This window comes from Oryctolagus cuniculus, chromosome 7, assembly GCF_051225735.1.
Source record: "Oryctolagus cuniculus isolate XC-2025 breed Fujian yellow rabbit chromosome 7, ASM5122573v1, whole genome shotgun sequence".
NCBI classification, from domain to species: Eukaryota; Metazoa; Chordata; class Mammalia; order Lagomorpha; family Leporidae; genus Oryctolagus; species Oryctolagus cuniculus.
Genome location: NC_142873.1, coordinates 133,840,699 through 133,855,666, shown reverse-complemented (window position 1 = coordinate 133,855,666; position 14,968 = coordinate 133,840,699). Strand labels below are relative to the sequence as shown.

The 14,968-nt window shown below is 54.0% G+C and overlaps 1 long non-coding RNA gene across 1 annotated transcript; it reads left to right on the top strand.

The window, feature by feature from the left end:
• Positions 1 to 11,802, top strand: LOC138850672 (uncharacterized). Its single transcript, XR_011390762.2, has 3 exons — positions 1 to 850; positions 1,702 to 1,769; positions 11,405 to 11,802. It is a non-coding gene; the product is annotated as an uncharacterized LOC138850672 (long non-coding RNA).
• The last annotated feature ends 3,166 nt before the right edge of the window (positions 11,803 to 14,968 follow it).

Here is a 14,968-nt window from a genome sequence, read left to right as displayed (position 1 = left end):
AGGAGGAGGCCCTCCTGAGGCGGCGGCGGCGGGGGCCCCACGCGCCCAGCCCCACCTCGCCCCTCAGCCTCGCCGCCTCTCCCGCCTCGCGCGGTTGCTGGGCAACTCGCTATCAAGAAGGAACTCGCTATCAATAAAGAACTCGCTATCAAGAAGGAACCCGCCGGAGAACTTCCGCTGCGCCCGGCCCCGGCGTTCGTCTTCTCCGCGGTCTCGCAGGGAGGCCGGCCCCGCGGCGCGCACGGCTGAGTGACAAAGAGCCTCGCTCGGCAGCGGGGGCCGCGTGGCGTGGAGGGAGCACGCGTGGCTGCGGAGTCCGCGGGCTCGGCTCGGATCCACGCCTGCCTGCCCACCCCTAGCGCGGAGGGGAAACGGAGGCCGGGCTGCTGGGAGCCGGGAGTCCCGGCCCCACTCGTGGCTCTGGGTGGCTCGGCCACCTGGGCTGGTCACTGGCCCTCGCTGCGCCTCCGCTCAGGCTGTGGGAAACCAAACGACACCCGGGCCGCTCTGAATTCCTGGCCCGCCTCTGCCCCCTGGTGGCCAGAGGCACCCTAGCACCCAGAGGAGATGGCCTCGGAGGCGGGGAGCGAGTGACCTCCGCAGAGGCTGGGGTCCCTCTGACCCCAGTCCCAACCAGCTAGCTGGAGGTGATTATGCCTGCGTCTCTGAGCTGTTGCAAGATGCAAGGAGCTAATGCGTTCAAAGTGCTGGGACGCGCGGGTTCGTGGCACAGAAGACGGGAATTGCGTGGTGAGGAGCCCAGGGGCTGCACCCTTAAGGAGACACCTCTGTCACTGGAAACCAGAGTTGTTGACTTCAGCTGTAAATGGACTTATGGTCTCCGGGACAGGTAACCGTCCCCTGCGTCAGTACACTCGCCAGTCTTGCCAATCTTGTTAATGCTTTCTTCCAATTAGCAAGTGTAAAATATTTTCCTTCGTTTTTGCTCTTCCTTTGGTTTCTGACTTTATCATTTCCTTCCTTTCTGTGTTAAGGGTTTGCTTTCATTGCTTTCTATCACTGTCTTAAGTTGGATGTGTTCGTTCTTTTTAACTTTGTCGTGGTATCATTTACAACACCATAAAATTCACCTGTTTCAAGTGAACGATTCCGTGATTTTTAGTGTCATCACAGAGCTGTGCAGCCATCACCCCAATAATGTTAGGGCGTTTCCATCACCCCCCAAAGGAGGTCGTATACATTTGCAATTTACCCCCCGGTGACACCCCCAGTCCAAGGCAACCACCAATCTATATTCTCTCTGTCTGGGTTTGCCTTTTCTGAGCGTTTAGCAAGGATGGGACCCTCCAGTGTGTGGTATTCTGTGTCTGGCATCCTTTGCTTAGCTTAATATTTTGTAGGTTCATCCACGAAGTGATGTGTGGCAGGCAGTACTCAGTTCCTTTTCATTGCTGAATAATATTCCATTGTGTGGAAATAGACCCCATTTCCTTTACCCACTCACATTAATAGACAATTGTATTGTTTCAGCTTTGGATTGTGTGAAGCAGTTGTTTCTATTAACGTTTGCTCAGAAGTTTCCATTCCCTTGGGGACTTGTTTATTTTTGTACATGGGTTGTTTCCCGACAAATGTATTTACAGATATGAGTTTGCCCCAGTTGCTATTTTAGCTGTGTCCCACAAACTTTGACGTGTGTTTTGCTGCTATTCAGAGCTAAATATTTCTTGAATTTCACAGACACTCCTGGGCTCAGAAATCCATCACTCCCGACTTCTCCAGAAGCTAGCCGTCCTCATTGACGGGAGGTGAGAATATGGAGGGAGGGGCACTAGGGGATAAGTGCAGAGGCACCTGTTTAACAATGCAAATCTGGTCGCCAGCAAGTAGTCCTATTGCTCTGAAGATTTTTTTTTTAATAGCCCTGATCAATATACAGCTCACTGACAGAGATGCTGGGGGCAGGTGTTTGGCCCAGTAGTTAAGACACGCACATCCCATAACAGAGAGCTCCTGACTCCAGCTTCCTCCTAACTCAGACCCTGGGAGGCAGCAGTGATGGCTCCAGTAATTGGTCCTTGCCACACACATGGGAGACCTGGATTAAGTTCCTGGCTCCCGGCTTTGGCCCTGGCCAAGTCTTTGCCATTATGGGCATTTGGTGAGTAAACCAGGAGATGGAATATCTCTGTCTCTCTCTCTCTCTCTGTCTCTTTCTCTCTTTTTCTACCTCTCAAATAACTAAATAAATATTTTTTGAATGTATTTATTTATTTGAAAGTCAGAATTACACAGAGAGAGAAGGAGAGGCAGAGAGAGAGGTCTTCCATCTGCTGGTTCACTCCCCAAATGTCCGCAACAGCCGGGGCTGGGCCAGGCTCAAGCCAGGAACCAGGAGCTTCACCTGGGTCTCTCATGTGGGTGCAGGGACCCGAGCACTTGGGCCATTCTCTGCTACTTTCCCAGGCCATAGCAGAGAGCTGGATTAGAAGAAGAGCAGCCGAGACAAGAACCAGCGCCCATATGAGATGCCGGCACCTCAAGCCAAGGCTTAGCCCACTACACCCTAGCCCTGGCTCCTCTCATACAGTTTTAAATGAGTGGATTTAGGAAGGTCCTCACAATAATGACTGGAACATAAAAAGCAACATGTAAATATTAAGTATTATTCATATGTATTTTCTTCTTTGTTTTTGTTTTTGTTTTTTGAAAGGGAGGGAAGGAGAGAGAAAGAGAAAGGGAGACAGCCCCCATCTGCTGATTCACTCCCCAGATGCCTGCAACGACCCAGGGTTGGGCCAAAACTGAGAGCCAGGCACTCTGGCCAGGTCTCCCAAGTGGGTGGTAGGAATCCAGCTACTGAGCCATCGCTGCTGCCTCCTGGGGTCTGCATCAGCAGGAAGCTGGAGTCAGGAGCTGGAGCCGGGAATTGACCCAGGCACTCTAGTGTGGGATGCTGGTGTCTAAACCTCCAGGCTAAACACTCATCCCTCCTTGCTCCTCTCTTACACTAGTGAAATGAAGGCCTAAGAAGTCAAGGGTTTTGCCCCTGACAACAACTACATAGTAGGGCTGGGCCTGGGACCAAGGTCTCCTGATCCAAAGTTTAATGCTTGATGGATCGCCCTGCCAGTTGGAGTCCCAGCTGCCCCATCCACTTCCAATCCGGCTCCCTGCTAATGCGCCTGGGAAAGCAGTGGAATTTGGCCCAAATGCTTGGTCCCAACTGGCACCCATATGGGATTCTGGTGTTGCAGGTAGCAGTTTTATCTGCTACACCACAGCACCTGCCCCTATTCTTTCATTTTTTTTCCCTACAAAACCTTTAATTTGAAATAATTTCAAAGTTGCAGGAAAGTTGTGAAATAGTACAAAGACAACACCTTTACCTAACCCAGACTACTTATTTGCCTCTTTCCTGATCTATCTTTTTATATATATTCACTCTATAAAAATTTGTTTAATTAAGTTCACATACAAATACACATGTAATTTTTTTCTGATCCATTTGAAAGAAAGTTGTGGGAGCCGGTGCTGTGGCGTAACGGGTAAAGCCACCGCCTGCAGTGTCAGCACCTCATATAGGTGCTGGTTCAAGTCCCAGCTGCTCCACTTCCGATCCAACTCTCTGCTATGGCCTGGGAAAGCAGTAGAAGATGGCCCAAGTCCTTAGGCCCCTGCACCCACATGGGAGACCCAGAAGAAGCTCCTGGCTCCTGGCTTTGGATTGGCGCAGTTCCAGTCGTTGTGCCCAATTGGGGAGTGAACCAACGGAAGGAAGCCAAAATTTGGGTGCGACTCCAGGCAGTCTCAGCAGACATATACACGTAGGCATATCCATACATGTGCATAGGGCCCTCCACATCTAGATGAACCTCCATAATTCACCTCCATATGTGAGGAGCTGTGAGTTCACTCTGATACTTATAATACAAGCCCCAGCACAGGACGAGTCTTAGTCTGCTCCATTCATAACTCCCTTCTCTGACAATGAGAAAATTAGCTCACCATGCTCTCAGCGTACTATTAACTCTTCTCTTCCTGATGCAGCAAGTGTAAGAGCCACGTGGCCATTTCTCACTCCTGCCCGTGCCTCCACCCAGCAAGTGCTGGTGAGCTGCCACCTCAAGGGCAAGGGAAAGAGGAATTCCATTCCTTTAACTTTTCAAAGGTTTCTTTTCATCTACTTGAAAGAGAGAGAGAGAGAGAGAATATGAGAATATTATACCCCCTGGCTCACTCCCCAAATACAACAGCCAGGGGTGGGGCCAGGCCAAAGCCAGGAGTCTGGAACTCCACCCAGGTCTCCAGTGTGTGAGTGGCAGGGCCCCAGAACTGCTGCCTCCCTGGGTACATTAGCAGAAAGTCGAGTGGCAGCAAAGGAGCCAGGGCTTGAGGTGGCGCTCCAATATGGGATGCAGGTGTCCCAAGTGGCAGCTTAGCCTGCTGCACAACGCTGGCCCCCAATCCCTTTCATGTTTTAAAAAGATTTACTTACTTACTTACTTACTTACTTATTTATTTGAAAGAGTTACAGAGAGCTAGAGGCAGAGGGAGAGAGAGAGAGAGAGAAATCTTCCATCACTAGTTCACTCATCTGCTGGTTCACTCCCCAGTGGCCTCAATGGCTGGGGCTGAGCCAGGCTGAAGCCAGGAGCCAGGAGCTCCATCCTGGTCTCCTGTGTGAGTGACAGGAACCTAAACACTTGGGCCATAATTTGCTGCTTCCCAGGAGCATTAGCAGGAAGCTGGATTGGAAGTGGAGTAGCCAGGACTCTGAGTAGCAGTCTGATAGGGGATGACAGCATGGACTCAGGCAGCAGCCTCACCTGCTGCACCTCAATGCTGCCCCCATTATTGCTGCTTTATGAAGTCTATATCCTTCAACATTCCTTCACTGTTGCTCAAATCCTGTGTTTACCATTGTTATTCTTTTCAGTCCTTCCTGCATCCTTGGACTTCCAAGTGGGATTATTTTCCTCTGGCAGAAAAATATCCTATACTGTCTCCTTCCACGTGGAGCAGCTGAAAGTGATTATCTTCATTTATTCATTTTTGTCTGAAAAAGCCACGTGGCACCTTCATTTTGCTGGGTGTACAATCCCAGATAGGCGGCCACATTCTTTCTACACTTCAAGTCTATTTTTCCATGTCTCCTGCTTACACCTTTCCTGTTGAGAAGTCAGCCATCAGTCTAGTCTTCCTTTAAAGGAAAACTGCTCTTTTCCTTGGCTGGTTTGTAAGATTTTGTCTTTGGTAGTCAGTGATTTTGCTCTGATGTGTGCAGGGGTACTTGTGACCTTTGACAAAGTCCCTGTCTCTGTTGGGAAAGGTGAGCTGTGTGGCCCTGAGCATCCTTGCACACACTTGCACTTGCTGATTCTGCCAGACCCCAGGGCTGGTCGTCCCCTAGTACTGACTGCCATTATACACCTGGGCAACTGAGTGGATCAGGGCCCCTGGAGAACCCTCTGTGTAACCGCCTACCCCTGGAGGAGGAGCACTGGCTTGCCCACTTCTTGCCAGAAAGATGCCCTTGACCCTGATTCCCTCAGCTATGGTGCAACTCACTCCTTCTATGGCCTCCATATAGGCCCAGCGCATCACTCCAAGAGACTTGGAAGCATATTTGTACGTGGGGGAGAGAGGGCCGTGGGATGTGTTTCCATTAGGGATGGAGGTTGCTTTCTAGTTAACCTAGGGTCCTCTCTAACTGTCCACAAGTACACTGTCCCCAGCATCGTGGTTCCCTCCTTGGGTCCCTGTGTAAAGAGGGCAATCTTATCCAGAGAGCACACTGACTCCGGGTTCCACACAGCAGCCAAGTCTTGTGCTTTGTCAACACAGGCCATACTCTAGTGAAAGTGATTTTTTTTTTTTTTGACAGGCAGAGTGGACAGTGAGAGAGAGAGAGACAGAGAGAAAGGTCTTCCTTTTGCCGTTGGTTCACCCTCCAATGGCCGCCGCGGCCGGCGCGCTGCGGCCAGCGCACCGCGCTGATCCGATGGCAGGAGCCAGGAGCCAGGTGCTTTTCCTGGTCTCCCATGGGGTGCAGGGCCCAAGCACCTGGGCCATCCTCCACTGCACTCCCTGGCCACAGCAGAGAGCTGGCCTGGAAGAGGGGCAACCGGGACAGAATCCGGCTCCCCAACCGGGACTAGAACCTGGTGTGCCGGTGCCACTAGGCGGAGGATTAGCCTAGTGAGCCGCGGCACCGGCCTAGCGACAGTGATCTGAAATCTGTCATTGGTGCTGGCATTGTGGCGCAGGGGGTTAAGCCATCATTTGGGACACCACCTTCCCATCTCAGAGAGCTGCTTTGAGCCCCGGTTACTCTCCTTCCAATCCAGGTTTCTAGCAATGTGCCTGGGAAGGCAGCAGATCATGTGAGAAACCAGGATGGAGTTCCTGGCTCCTGGCTTCAAACTGGCCCAGCTCTGGCTGTTGCAACCATTTGGGGAATGAACCAGCATATAGAAGATATTCAGGCTGGTGCCACGGCTCACTAGGCTAATCCTCAGCCTGCGGCGCCGGCACACCGGGTTCTAGTCCCGGTTGGGGCGCCGGATTCTGTCCCGGTTGCCCCTCTTCCAGGCCAGCTCTCTGCTGTGGCCCGGGAGTGCAGTGGAGGATGGCCCAAGTGCTTGGGCCCTGCACCTGCATGGGAGACCAGGAGAAGCACCTGGCTCCTGGCTTCAGATCAGCGAGGTGCGCCGGCCGCAGCGGTCATTGGAGGGTGAACCAGTGGTAAAAGGAAGACCTTTCTCTCTGTCTCTCTCTCTCACTGTCCACTCTGCCTGTTAAAAAAAAAAAAAAAAAAAAAAAAGATATTCTCTCTCTCTCTGTCTCTCTCATAAGTAAATAAATCTTTAAGGATAAATAAAAAAAAAAAAAAAAAAAGAATGCTCAGTGCACTCAGTCACTGCTCCTCTTGGCATGGGCTGAAGTCCCAGATAGTCCTGATGTATAGTGGGTAAAGCTGCTGCCACATCCCATATGGGTGCTGGTTTCATGTCCCAGCTGTTCCACTTATGATCCAGCTCTCTGCTAATGGCCTGGGAAAGCAGCAGAAGATGACCCAAATATTTGGACCCCAGCCACCCATGTGGGAGACCTGAAAGAAACTCTTGGCTCTTGGCTTTGGCCTGACCCAGCACTGGCCATTGCAACCACCTGGGGCGTGAACCAGCAGATGGAAGATCTCTGTCTTTCACTCTCTCTCTGTGTGACTCTTTCAAATAAATATTTATTTTATTTTAAAAAAATATTTATTTATTCGAAAGAGTTACACAGAGAGAGAGAGAGAGAGAGAGAGAGATCTGTCATCTGCTGCTTCACTCCCCAATTGGCCGCAATGGCTGGAACTGCACCGATCTAAATCCAGGAGCCAGGCAGGGGCTTCTTCCGGGTCTCCCACATGGGTGCAGGGGCCCAAGGACTTGGGCCATCTTCTACTGCTTTCCCAGGCCACGGCAGAGAGCTGGATCGGAAGTGGAGCATCTGGGTCTTGAACCGGCACCCATATGGGATACCGACACTTCAAGCCAGGGTGTTAACCTGCTGCGCCACAGCGCCGGCCCCTAAATATTTATTTTAAAAATATTTATTGCTGAGGCCCACTAAGTGAGTCCTGACGACCTACAAACCTAGCTTGAAGTGAAGTGCTTATAACAGAATTTGTTATTAATTAAATTTCTCAGTTGCCATGGTTTTCTTGTAATCTTTACCAAGAACCATGAAGTTGTTTCATTTTTAGAGATTTATTTATTTATTTGAAAAGCAGAGTTACAGAAAGAGGGAGAGACAGAGAAAGAGAGAGAGATCTTCCATCTATTGGTTCACTCCCCTAAGGCCACAACAGCCAGAGCCAGGAGCCAGGAGCTTCATCCAGGTCTCCCATGTGGGTGGCAAGGACCCATCTTGGGCCGTCCTCCACTGCTTTACCTGCTGTGCCACAATGCTGACCTTTGTTTCAATATTTTAACAACTCATACATTTATGCATGCCCTTGATAATCTTGCCTGAGTATCAGTCCTCTTTATTTGCATAAGGTTATTCATTGTAGTATTGTCTGTGATGGTAAAATTGGAAACAACCCAAATATCTGTTACTAAGGAAGAGTCAGGTACAATAAACTACGGTATGTCCCTAGCACGGAATACTGGGCACTAACAAAAGGAACAAGACATGGGGTCAGCATTGTGGCACAGCAGGTTGGGCGACCACCTGCAATGCCAACATCCCACATGGAAGCCTGGTCGGGTCCCAGCTGCTCCACTGCTTCTGATTCAGCTCCCTGCTAACGTGCCTGGGAAGGCAGTAGAGAAAGGCCCAAGTGTTTGGGCTCCTGCCTCCCATGTGGGAGATTCAGATGAAGCTCCTGGCTTCTGGCTCTGGCTTGGCCCAGCCCCAACGTTGTGGCTATTTGGGGAGTGAACCAGCGGATGGAAATCTTTCTCTGTCTCTCTCTCTTTCTTTCTCTCTCTGTAACTCTACCTTTAAAATAAATATAATAAATCTTTTTTTTAAATGAGCAAAACAGCTGTTCATGGACTGATGTAAGACACAAAATACATTGGTGGGGCTGGTGCTGTGGTACAGTGGGTTAAAGCCCCGGCCTGCAGGGCCAGCATCCCATATGGGTGCCGATTCAAGTCCCGGCTGCTCCACTTCTGATTCAGCTCTCTGCTGTGGCCTGAGAAAGCAGTGGAAGATGGCCCAAGTGCTGGGGCCCCTGCACTTGCATGGCAGACCTGGAAGAAACTCCTGGCTCCCAGCTTTGGATCAGCTCAGCTCTGACAGTAGAAGTCATTTGGGGAGTGAACCAGCGGAAGGAAGGCCTTCCTCTCTCTCTGTAACTCTGTCTTTCAAATAAATAAAATGAATCTTTAAAAAAAAATTGGTAAGTCAAAAAAAAAAATAAGATGTAGGGCATAGTGGACCCTCCTTTGAGTTAAAACTGAGTAGAATAAGAATGCTGCTTGTATTTATTTACATGAAATGGAGATATAAGAAACAAAATTGATCACTTATAGGTAATGGATGAGGTAGACAATGAAATGAGGATAGAAGTAGCAAAGAGGGGCCAGCACTGTGGCATAGTGGGTAAAGCTGCCGCCTGTAGTGCCAGCATCCCACATGGGTGCCGGTTCAAGTCCTGGCTGTTCCACCTCCAATCGAGCTCTCTGCTATGGCCTGGGAAAGCAGTAGAAGATGGCCCAAGTCCTTGGGCCTCTGTACCCGCATAGGAAGACCTGGAGGAAGCTCCTGGCTTCAGATCAGCACAGCTCCACCCGATGTGGTCACTTGGGGAGTGAGCTAGCGGATGGAAGACCTCTCTTTCTCTTTCTCTCTCTCTCTCTCTCTCTCTCTCTCTCTCCCCCCTTTTCTTTCTGTGTAACTCTGACTTTCAAAAAATGAATAAATCTTTATTTTAAAAAGTGAAAGAGAGAGACCTCCTTTGTTTTATTTATTAAAGAAGCAGAGGAACACATATAAGGAGAGGTGAGGGAAAGGGAGAGATAGCTCCTGTCCACTGATTCACTCCCCAAATGTCCCCAAGGCCCCCTGCTAATCTGGGTCTCCCACGGGGCTGGCAAGAATCCACTCACTTGGGTCACAGGCTGCCTCCCAAGGTCTGCATTAGCAGGAAGCTGATTCTCTGATACAGAACAGAGGTGTCTTCACTGTTGGACCAAAAGCCCCCTCCCCTCTGCCAGGGGCACTCCTTGAAGTCACCTTTCCATGCTTGGTGTCTCGTGTGAGGGTCAGAGCAGCACCTCAGGCCCTGTCCTGCTCTCTGGGACCACGAGCCGGAGGGCCTGCTCTCCTCCTGACTCCTGGCCCAGTGGCCACTTTGGACTACATCCTTCAGTACAGAATCTCTTCCCATCCTCCCAGCAGTCCACTTTGGCAGATAACGAACCTGAGGCCTAGGGAGGGTTCCGAGCCATAGCACAGGTGGGGAAGACCACTGATGCTATTTTCAGTTCGCCTGCCTGGGCAAGGAGGCTGGGAGTGGGAGCCAGGTGTGGTCAGAAGCCAGCGAGAAGAGGTCGGCATTGTGGTGCAGAAAGTTAAGCCCTTGCCTATGACACTGGCATCCCCTATCAGAGCACCAGTTCGAGTCCCACCTGTTCCACTTCCAATCCAGCTCCCTGCTAATGTGCCTGGGAAAACAGTGGAAGATGGCCAGGTGCTCGGCCCCTGCACCCATGTAGGAGACTCAGATGGAGTTCCAGGATCCTGGCTTCAGCCTGGCCTTTTGTAGAGTGGACAATCTCTCTCTCTCTGCCTTTCAAATAAATCTTTAAAAATAATAGCAGAGGGGCTGGTGTTGTGGTATAGCAGGTAAAGCTACCACCTGCAATGCTGGCATCCCATATGAGCAGTGATTTATGTCCTGGCTGCTCCACGTCCAATCCAGTTCTTTGCTAATGGCCTGGGAAAGCAGCAAAAGATGGCCCAGTGCTTGGGCCCCTGCTATCCATGTGGGAGAGCCTGATGAAGCTCCTGGCTTTGGCCTGGCTTAGCCCTGGCAATTGCGGCCATTTGGGGAATGAACCAGTGGATGGAAAATCTTTCTCTCACTGTCTCTCTCTCTCTCTCTCTCTCTTTTTTTTTTTTTTTTTTTTTTTTTTTTTTTGACAGACAGAGTGGACAGTGAGAGAGAGAGAGAGAGAAAGTTCTTCCTTTTACCGCTGGTTCACCCTCCAATGGCCGCCACAGCCGGCGCGCTGTGGCTGGCGTACTGCGCTGATCCGATGGCAGGAGCCAGGTACTTATCCTGGTCTCCCATGGGGTGCAGGGCCCAAGGACTTGGCCATCCTTCACTGCACTCCCTGGCCACAGCAGAGAGCTGGCCTGGAAGAGGGGCAACCGGGACAGAATCCGGCGCCCTGACCGGGACTAGAACACGGTGTGCCGGCGCCACAAGGCGGAGGATTAGCCTAGTGAGCCGCGGCGCCGGCCTCTCACTGTCTCTTTTATGCAATTCTTTCAAATAAATTAATTTTAATAATAATATTATTAATAGCAGAAAGGCACAGGGGACTGAGACTGCAGAGGTGGCCGGAGCCCTTAGGGTCCGGCTGAGGGGTTTAGGCAGCACCTGACATGGTCCTCCAGGGGCTGTGGTGGGGAGAGGGCCTCTGGGTAGAGGCACGGGAGTGCTGCAGGGCTTAGTGAGGTGGTGAGGCCGGGAGCAGGGAGCAGAGGGGATGCAGGAGGAGCAAGACCCGGAGGACTTACTGACTCCCTGACATGGGAGTGAGGAGGAGGAGGGAGGATGCTGAGAAATATTTACTGGGCACTTCCTGTGTGGCACCTTACAAGGAGTCTTCAAAAAATTTGTGGAAAATATGAATTATGAAGAGACTATACAGAGTTCAAAATTCTTCACACCAAAAGGAGCTTAACAAAAACTTTATGTGTTTAATTGAAGGGTGGAATGACAGAGAGATCTTCCATCTGCTGGCCGACTCCCCCAAATGCTGGCAACAGCCAAGACTGGGCCAGGCGGAAGCAAGGAACCTGGACCTCCATCAGGTCTCCTGCGTGGGTGGCAAGGACCTAAGAGCTTAGGCCATCATCCACTGCTTTCCAGTCGCTTTAGCAGGAAGCCGGATTAGAAGCAGAGCAGCCGGGACTCAAACCGATGCTCCGACTGGGGATGGTGGTGTGTGGTAAGCAGTGGCCAAAAACCAGCCCTAACTTTTGGTTCCATTTTTCCACGAACTTTTTGAAGTCCCCCTGTAGCAAGGGATTCGCGTTTATGCCACTGAATCCTCGAAGCATCCTGATGATGTTGGTACTATCATTATCCCCGGCTAGCAGATGGGTACTGGGATCAGAGGGACCCCAGCCTCTGCGGAGGTCACTCTCCGTGTCCCGGGCCATCTCCCCTGGGTGCTAGGCTGCTGCTGGCCACCAGGGGGCAGAGACGGGCCAGGAATTCAGAGCGGCCCGGTGTGCTCCTGAACAGCTCTGGCCTTTCTTTGTGGTGAGAGCTCGGCGGTCACTGGTCCTGACCTCCTGTCGCTCGGTTTCCCACAGGGTGAGCGGAGGCGCAGCGAGGGGCAGTGACCAGCCCAGGTGGCCGAGCCACCCAGAGCCACGAGTGGGGCCGGGACTCCCGGCTCCCAGCAGCCCGGCCTCCGTTTCCCCTCCGCGCTAGGGGTGGGCAGGCAGGCGTGGATCCGAGCCGAGCCCGCGGACTCCGCAGCCACGCGTGCTCCCTCCACGCCACGCGGCCCCCGCTGCCGAGCGAGGCTCTTTGTCACTCAGCCGTGCGCGCCGCGGGGCCGGCCTCCCTGCGAGACCGCGGAGAAGACGAACGCCGGGGCCGGGCGCAGCGGAAGTTCTCCGGCGGGTTCCTTCTTGATAGCGAGTTCCTTCTTGATAGCGAGTTGCCCAGCAACCGCGCGAGGCGGGAGAGGCGGCGAGGCTGAGGGGCGAGGTGGGGCTGGGCGCATGGGGCCCCCGCCGCCGCCGCCTCGGGAGGGCCTCCTCCTCCCGACATCCTCCACCCCTCCTCCCGACATCCTCCACCCCTCCTCCCGACATCCTCCGCTCCTCCATGGGGCACGTGGTCCCGGGGTACAAGAAGGGGAGTGGACCACGTGGCAAGAGCAGCAGTGAGGTCGAGGCACTGGGCATGGGGCAGTGAGCCCCGGGGGGAACAGGAGGCCAGGCCCGCTGCTTCAGGCTTGGGCCGCCTCTGCCTGGCCTGGGAGGCTGATCTTCCACACAGAACCGGACCCTGGAGGTCAGCTTACGGCATGGGCAGCCTCGGGGCCACCCTCAGGGATGGGAGCTTCCTCAGCCGGGGCCACGCCAGGGCCAGAGAGTGCTGGCGGGAAGAAGGCATCAAGGCGAGCCCTCCTTGAGTGTCAGGTTGATTTGGGCCAGGGGGCCTCGTGCAGCCCAGGGCACATCCGGGTCCTGGCGCCAGAGCTTGGGGTCGTGTTTTGAGATTGCACTCACAGGCGTTGTCCCCACCGCACAAGACCGCGCAGGATGGGTCTACACAAGGTCCCACGTGCCAGGCAAGGTCCAGCTCCACACCCTGCCCCACTTGGCACCACGGGGCCCTGGCGTGGGGCTGCATCCCTGGGACTGTCCTGGGCACCAACATGGGCGGGCTTGGCCCTGCCGCAGCAGTCCCCGAGGCACAGCGCTTCGGGCCAGCCCCTAATTTGGGTGAAGGAGAAACTGGGAGGGAGCTGGTCTCTCGTCCAGACCCTGCCCTTGGGGGGAGCCGGGGGAGGAGCGGGTAAGCGGTGGCCCTCTCCGGAAGCTGGAGGCTGGAAGCCGGAAGCTAGAGTTCTTCGTTCCCCCCCACAAACATCCCCCGAGCCCTACGCCGCTACCCGGGCCCAGGCCCAAGTGCCCACCGATGACTACGTCTGACCCCCTGTGCATTCTGCCATTTCTCATTCACCCTGGACCCCATCTTTCCCGCTCTGATGAGCCGGGATTCCAGGCCCTGGGCTCCCTGGGTGTCTGCGGAGCCCCTGGGTGGAATCAGCCCGGAAGTCAGCGGTGTGGGGCGGCCCCGGCGGTCTGGCCGCAGCCTCCCGAGGCCGTGTGAGGACCCGCGCTGGCCTGGCCGCCAGGTCAGATTCCTCAGCCGAGGAGCAGCAGGGACGAGGAAAGGCGGCCAGCGCGGCGGGAGGACGCCTTTGTACCAGGTATTTTTCTCAACGGCAGGGCTGGGCCGCCTGCCAGGTGCCAGGGCGCGGCTCTGGCCGCCCGCCTGGGCAGCAGCTTTGCCGCCAAGCCCTGTACCTGGCCCCGCGGCTCCTTCCCGCGCTTCCTGGGCCAGGCCCGGCAACGCGAGCAGCAGGGCTGAGGGGCAGACAGGGTCGGCGGCCAGGTCCCCGGCGCTGGAGCCGGGAGGGAGATGGGACTCGTCGGAGCTCCAGTGGCGCCTGCTTCCTTCCAGAGCAAGTGTTTACAAATACAAACCGTGCTCCACAAAGTGGGATAGCCCTGGGACGTTGGCCCTGGGCTCTGCTCTCACTGGCTCCGTGACCGTGGGCAGGTCACTGAGCTTTTCTGTTCTCATCTGCGAAATGGGGCCCACCTCAGCAGGTGCGGTGAGGATTTCGTGGTGTGTCAGGCGCACAGCAAGAGCTGTGGGTGTCTTTGCTGCCACCCTGATGGTGATGTGGTGGTGTGCGGGGGTGGGGAGTGCATAATGTGAATCAAGCCTCTTGGTTGCACAGAACAGAAACTGGCTCGGGCAGATGGGGGGAGTCATGGCTAGTCTTCAGAGGTGTGTGCCCGTAGTCCCAGGGTAGGGAACGTGATGGGACCACGGAGGCCACTGGGAAGCCAGGAAGCTTCTCTCCCGGCCCCTCCTCACCTTTCTGCCCATCATCACTCTCGGCCTGCTCAGCGCTTCCGCTTGCTCCACTGCTCTGAGCACCTGGCTGGACACGGCCAATCTCAGTGCCTAGGTGACAGCAGAAATGGACTTGTATGTGTCTGTGTGTGTGTGTGGTTTTTTTTTTTTTTTTTAAACAATTTATTTGTAGAGCAACAGAAAGAGAGAGAGCACACTCTTCCACTCTGTGGTTTACTCCGCAGATGGCAATGGCAGGCCGGGGCTGGGCCAGACCAAAGCCAGGAGCCAGAAACTCCATCTGCGTCTTCCAGCTGAGTCGCAGGGGTCGGGAATTAGCAGGAAGCTGGAGTGGAAGCTGAGCAGCCAGGACTCAAACCCATGCACCATCAGGTTACTGGTGCTCCAAGCAGTGGCTTAACCTGCTGCGCCGCTACGCGGGCCAAGCCCGGGGTCCCCACTGCACACTCAGTCGCGCCCGGTACACGGCCATTAGGTCGCCTGGGGCCTGCCTGTGGGAGGAATTCCTGCAGTTCTCAGGGGTCCCTGGTTAGTCCTCACAAGAGGGCAGTTATAAAACAGCAAGACTGTCCCTTCCGGCTCCCTGGCCCCACCCCGCCATCATGATGCCACTGGCCATCTGGCCCCACTGGAGCCCAG